Source organism: Pavona decussata, unplaced genomic scaffold, assembly GCF_977016875.1.
Source record: "Pavona decussata unplaced genomic scaffold, jaPavDecu1.1 SCAFFOLD_104, whole genome shotgun sequence".
In the NCBI taxonomy this organism is placed as follows: domain Eukaryota; kingdom Metazoa; phylum Cnidaria; class Anthozoa; order Scleractinia; family Agariciidae; genus Pavona; species Pavona decussata.
In genome coordinates this window covers 128,546-135,568 of record NW_028145518.1, presented here as the reverse complement: position 1 = coordinate 135,568, position 7,023 = coordinate 128,546, and the positions used below count along the sequence as shown (strand labels likewise).

At 39.3% G+C, this 7,023-nt stretch overlaps 1 long non-coding RNA gene across 1 annotated transcript; it reads left to right on the top strand.

The window, feature by feature from the left end:
* The first annotated feature begins 3,271 nt into the window (after nucleotides 1-3,271).
* Nucleotides 3,272-7,023, top strand: LOC146471417 (uncharacterized). The gene is made up of 3 exons (XR_014866811.1): nucleotides 3,272-3,377; nucleotides 3,590-3,779; nucleotides 6,349-7,023. It is a non-coding gene; the product is annotated as an uncharacterized LOC146471417 (long non-coding RNA).

The window sequence follows — 7,023 nt, the reverse complement described above, 5'->3', positions numbered from 1 at the left end:
ACGCCATCGATCCGAATCATGTGGTCTTTGTGGCGTTTACCATCTAGTGTGTGTGCAGGCTTAAATTCAAGTTGGCGACAATCGTCTAAGAAAAACAAAATGAGAATAAGTATTAAGTCAGACGTGAAAGCTAGCGTAGTTCGTTACATGGCAAATGGCAGAGTATGTGACGTGCATATTAAAAATTTGTTGGTCTATCTGAATTCTCGTTATGTATTTCAAACTGACGGGAGAGAAAAGAGGATTTGTTATCTTAAAAAAAAAAAAGAAAAAACATAAATCATTTACCAGTAATAAAGGATCTCTCTGTGTATTTAGGATTTGACATATAATTAGGAACCCACCTGCTCCAAAAATAATGGCATTTAGCTCACGCAAACGGGCCACTTTGCTTGTTTAGAAGAGTATACACAGTTAAAACAGTCTATGCAAAATAAGTATTTGAATTCGCGATACACAAGCCATTAGTGCTATGTTTCAGTCAGATATGTGATATCATTTTGGAAACACGCTTATTTAGGGTTGTGTCCAAACCTCATGATTTGAGATAAGTTCCCCGTCCATGAAGGCCCGGTCTCTCTAACAAGTCCCCTTCTTGAGGCTTAAAAGACCCCGTTATGACGACATCATAATGGGATTTTATGGCAAGGCATTTGATAATAGTTTGCAGGCCAAGGCGGCAGGATCCAAGCCTATCTTATTTCAAGCAAATTAGAATTTAGGGCGTTCCGGACTATATCATTTTTAGGGGCGCTTTTCCATGTGCTCGCCCCCTTTCGATCGCTCACCATCACGTCGTTCACATCGCTGGTTTGAACCAATTTTCAGCATCTTTTAGGCAAGCACCCTCTTTTCCTTTTATCTTTCCTGTTATTCAATGACTGAGCACCGTGTTCTAGTTCTGGGCGATTCTTTTATTCGCCGTTTGCGCCTTTTCCTGTCCCGTGAATCTTACGATTTCCGCGTTGATTTCAAGTTATCTCACCGTGCCTTTATAAAATGGCACGCCGTACGGTTTCCAAAACGCTACATCTTGACTTGAATATTATCGAGTCCTTTCGACCGGGGATAGTTATAATGCAGTTGAGTTCCAATGACTTAACAGACTCCGACCCTTTACATGTTGGCTTAGCTATTGAAGATTTTGCTAGGCTCTTACATGACACCTACGGTGTTAAGGTTATCTGCGTATGCCAGACCATCATGTGCCAGGGCGCAGTAGTTTTTTAATCGTAAGGCCAAGCTGTTAACGAAATACCTTCGGGTAGTTTTAGAGCCTATACCTTATGCTATCTTTTGGGGCCATAGGGGGTTTTGGCTCCCGACTCTGAACTTTTACGCACGTGATAGTGTGCATCTCAATTCCTTGGGTCAGTGGATAAGTGGACCAGATGTTCTTCAGGAAACATAGGGTTCATTGCAAATCTTGACTCATACTGTTACAGGCAGAACTCAAGAGCTTTTGCTGAGAGAAATTTTTCATATAAGACCTGCAGGCAATAGTATTTCGACAAGTCAATTTCACTTGCATGCGTAAGCTTAGAACATCAGGAAGAAATTCTAAAGATATTACTTTTCGCGCATTTACAAACTAAAGCTCATTACTTGAGCCTCCCACTGGGAAACCAAGTTGAAAATTGCCCTTCGTTTTTTTTTTTCCCTCATTCAGTCACAAATCGCCGTCTGGGCCTTAAAACGCATGCGCAGGTAATCTTGTCGCTGCATGGGTTTGCAAGGGTCGGACATTTATTTAGTCGCCGATTTTCGCGTTTTCCAAAGGAAAACACAATTTTTCGAAGTGGTACATCAAAAGAAGAACTACTAAGGAATACTCAACAGTTTCGATAGCGAAAATTCGAGAAATAACGGCGAAGAAACTGTGCTTCGAGTACAAATTGTTGTTTTATCCAGGCGACGAGTTAGCGGAGCGCAGACATCTCAAATCCTTATTGAGGCCACGGACTTTCTACGAGATTTTTGAATACTTCTGGGAATTCAAAGAAAAATTACAGATTTGATCGTGAATTTGTACTGAAATACTATTCTAATTGACCGATTCTTTATATTCTGAACAGTTTTTGCGAAAATCTGAAAAACGTGCCACGCACGGGTTGATAAATTCGCTTCGAAATGGACTGGTAGTTCTTCAAATCGCTTTCCCGTCTCTCGTTTGGCATTTAGAATTATAGCGGAGCTCTCGCGCGCGCCGCAGGCGCGCGCAGCGGAGCCCCATAGCTAAGAGAATTTGGTAACCCGTGAACGCGAGAAATTTTGGTTTGGTTATGACGTCACTGTCCGTCCGGCGTACGGGCGCCCGTACGTCCTTCCGCCCCTCTATGTAAGCCATTGTGAAATGCCACAGTCAACCTGTGTGACAACCCGCGTTTTTCTTGTTTTTCGGCGGGAAGTTGCATCGCCAACTGCGTTTTAGAAAAAGAAAAGCAAAACATAATTTTAAAGACGACAAAATACAAAGTCAATTTATGTGACCGACAGCGGGAGAAACAGCAAGATGCCTAGCGGTAGAGGAAACAAATTGACTGGCACGTCATCAGAATCTTGAAGTGAAACCATTTTACTCCGATCCGGCGCTACGAAACGTTGGACTTTTCCTCTAGAAGTGAAACGTTTCATCCGCTTGACGTTGTAAAACAAACGACAAAAATCAATAATGGAATAAAAAGACTGATTATTCTCAGAAGAGGCGAGTATATTCATGTGATTTTGTACGTTGACAAAACTTTGCTGGATTGCTATCGTGCAAGATCCTGTTTTCTTGCAGTGTTGACACGCCGTGTAATTTAAACTTGAGCTTAATATTGCTAACTTCAGAGCAGTCTTTTGAGCTCATTTTATTTTTCGGTCCATGTTCAAAATTTCCCTTGGAGTTTTATTTTTTAATCTCCTCCGATCTCCTTCAAATTTTACCTTTCAACAGCGGGAGAAAGAGTAAGACTACGCGCGGCGGGAATTTACATGAAGGGGGCATTGATCATAAACAGCAGGCGCCGTGAGTCTTGAAGGGGCAACCCTAAAAACTGGAACGGTGGAAAGGCAGAAAATCACCCCAAATCCAAGAACACGGAACGGGTAAGGGTTAGGTTCAAGGTTACAGTTTATTTGGGGCGATTTCCGCCGTTCCATGCCTTAGGATTTGTAGTGATTTTCCACCATTCCGCCATTCCGCCGTTCCGCCGTTCCACCGTTCCTGCTTTTAGCGTCGCCGATCGTGAAGCCGGAATCTACTCCGATCCGGCGCGATGAGAAGTTGGATTTTTCCTTTTCATTCTTGAAGTGAAAAGTTTCGCTCGCTTAACGCTGTAAAACGAACGAAAAAATCAGCAATGGAATAAAAGGACTGGCTATTCTCAGAAGAGGCAAGTACATGTATATTCATGTGATTTTGTAGACAAAACTTTGCTCGTTTGCGGCAGTTTTGCAATAAATCGATTTCTTGCTGTGTTGACACGCAGTTAATACTGCTAACTTCAGAGTTGTCCTTTTAGCTCATTTTTTTTCGGTTCATGTTCATTATTTCGATCCCTTGGCGTTTTATTTTTTAATCTGGTCCAATTTTGCTTTCCAACAGCGGAAAAAAGAGCAAGGCGAATAGCGGCGAAAAAGGACTGTTCTAGAGGCGGCACATTAAAAACAGCGGATCTGATCCTCGGAGAAACGTTGGATTTTTCCTCTTGAAGTGAAACTTTTTGCTCATTTAACGTTGTAAAACGAACGAAAAAATCAGCAATGCAATAAAAGGACTGGTTATTTCCAAAGAGGCGAGTATTGTTGACAAAACTTTGCTGTCGACTTTTGCAAGTTATTTTTTTGCAGTGACTTCACACTGCAACATGTTTAACTTAAGCTACTGCTAACTTCAGAAAAGTCTCTTGAGCTCATTTTTCGGTCCATGTTCGTTATTTCCCCTAATGTTTTATTTTCTAATCTCATTCCTTTTTGCTTCATGTAAGAAAATTTGATTCTCAGGTAAAATAGTCAGTGAAACAAACGTCTCGTAACACTTTTTTATCGTTAGCTAGCATAAACTACTGACAAGTTTTTCTCGCATATATGTCTAGTTTTTGCATTTATTTCTGACAATCTTTACAGAGAACAAACACAAATACTTTAAAGGATAGGATATGTCTTTTCAAAGAACGTTAAAAGCGAATGTAAAATTAGTCATTAGTGTGACCTCATTTTCATCATAACATCAAAAGTACGCCAAATTTGTTCGCTTGTTTGTGGAAATTTTTGAAGATCGTCGTTTAGTTATCTCTGTTCTGCTTGTTATGAATTATCACAGTTTGTTTTTTTTTCATTTATTACTCCAGGATACATGTATATTTTAAGTCTGTTTCATGGTTTATTATTATAGTGTAGCCTTTTTCTCTGAGGTTTATGGTTGATCAACAAAATTTGCCTAAGACAGTGACAGTTCGCCTCAATCATCTTTAAAATAATAACAACAAAATAATACTTTGAGCGTGAAGAAAACTATCAAAACTCGATAAATAGCCAATCCCGTCCTGAATATTTTCCTGTACAGTGTAGATAATATTTTGATATTTTTTTGTACCCCCCACTCACATCCATGTAGCTTTAAGAATGTCAGTTCTGCTGAAATGGGTTTGTGGGAGGCCGAGTAAAATTAAGGTTTAATTTTCAAGCGGCAGGGGTATTTTGCAGAACACCAAATGTTGAATCTATAGAAGTCCTTTAATGCAATGGCTGCCATAACAACAAATTAAAGCTAATTGTCTGTATAATCAGTGTTAGCCCTAAACAGAAAAGAAATGTGCTTAGACCTTCATAACTTTGTCCATAGCTTAATAGGTGTCTCGCGTCCAAGTGATGTAGAGCGTCCGGTTTAAACTGTGGATACCTAACCCTTACATCAAATTAATTAAAGCTTATAGAGCCGGCTTATTAAACTATACCAAGAATTTTGAAATAAAATGAATTGTCGAATTTTTAGCGCTGTTTTCTTGAATCAATTTTTTCACTTGAAGGGGGCACTTGCTAAAACTCAAATGGAATTTGTTTGTTTACCCTCAATTTTGGGCAGTTATATAGCTAGTTTAACATATAAGGAACAAAGACGTGTCGCCAATTTTTTCTTTTGAAATATTTTTTCTCTGAGTGATTTTTATACGATCACTTCACATTTCTTTAATCGTATTTCGAAAATGTTCTGTAACTTTTCACTGCAATTTAATATCACAGAATGCAGACATGTTTTTTTTTTTGCACTTTGGGTGTACCGGAAACTGAGGAGCAAATTAAATTAGCAAAAAACAAAATTCACTTGACTTGTAGCCTTTAAAAGGTGATTCGGATGCCCACATTTAGAGGGGGTAAAAAATTCGACAATTCATTTAATTTCAAAATTCTTGATATAGTTTGATAGCCAGCTCTATAAGCTTTAATTTGATATAGGGGTTTTAACATATCTACAGTTTAAACCGGACATTAATTGCTACATCGCATGGACGCGAAAGACCCCTAAAGGTATACGGTAACCTTACTGCTAAACTGTTATAGGTGGCGAAAAATGCGACATTCGGCATTCAGCATTCTGCAAAATACCCCTTCCAGTTAACAACTAACAATATTGTTAAGGTCTAATTACTTTTCTATACTATTTAGGGTTAAGCGATTTACCAATAATTACATGTATAATGACTGCAGTGTGTCCACTTCTAGTGCGGCACTTTTTATTTTCCGGCAATGGTATCCACACTCACTGCCATCATTCTCACTCAGCATCCCCTCAGTTTCACTGCACCAATTGTTTTACCCACAACAACAGTGTCGTCTCCAACTTTTTTTATCATTATCATCAGATGTGGGTTTGTTAGCTTGTAAAAGACTCTGGCCTGGGACTTTCATTGTCGCTGATGTCAGTCCCCTTTGCTTCTTGTTGTAGATGACTGGTTAATTTAGCACAATCTTTTCATTTTTTCAATTTTTTTTCTTGTATGGAAGGGAGTGTTTTTTCAAGAGAGTGTTGAGTCAAAAAAAAAAAAAGAGATTTTAACCCTAGTAACTCTTCCCAATTGTTATCCTCATTCTCTGTTTCATCGTTTCTCAATGGTTGATTGACTTCGCAAATCTTTGGAATAATGGAGATGTTTTGAATGGTCTAGGTATATTTTCACTAGATCCTCAGAAACCACAAACTAAGGTAGAAGAAAACTCTGTAATTTCTATCGCTGTGTTCAGCTTTCCTTCATTGAAGGAATTAGGCATAAAGTCATCAACAGTACTGGTCATGCTGTTCCATCTAAAGAAGTAGCCGGAGATTCAAAGACATTTTAATTTGTACCTTAACTTCTCTTTATCCAGGAAAGGGCATGGAATTCTGCCCATCATGGAGCCAGCCAACCATTTTCACATGAAGCTGAGTGACACTGCTGCTCTTTCTTAACCTCGCAGGTGTCTTTGACAAATTCCATGTATAACTCTAGCCACAAATTTTTGCAAAATAATTATAGCCAGGTACATGTTTTTTTGAACTTTCAGATGCCTTCAAGTAATCATGATTAGCTGGGTCCTGTTGAAAAAAAAACCTGCCTCCTCCTCCCTCTGTTACAAATTCCCTTATGTAATCTGGCAACAGGTGCATCATCAATGTGCAACGCTATGTCGTGAGCAACCCTCCATGCATTTCTTTTTATTCTTTTTCCTCGTAATTTCACAGTGAGCTAGCCACAGTCGTCTTCTAAATTTCTTCGTCTGATTTGTCATGAAATCTTTGAAAATATTCCATTTTATAGAACTGCCATCGGTAATGGCATCTCAGCCACCTGCAGGATTAGTCCTTTCCAGCCAGCTTCCCCCCAGTCACTGCTTTCGTGTGCTCGATGAATCCGGATGCGGTAATCAGACTTGCAAATTCTGGACAATTCGGCATCTCGTAAACCTGACCTCATCAAACAGTAGCATTATCCAAAACGTGAACTTAGGGAAAAATTTAAAAATCATCATAGGCCCCCATCTGCTTAAATTATGAACCCTCAC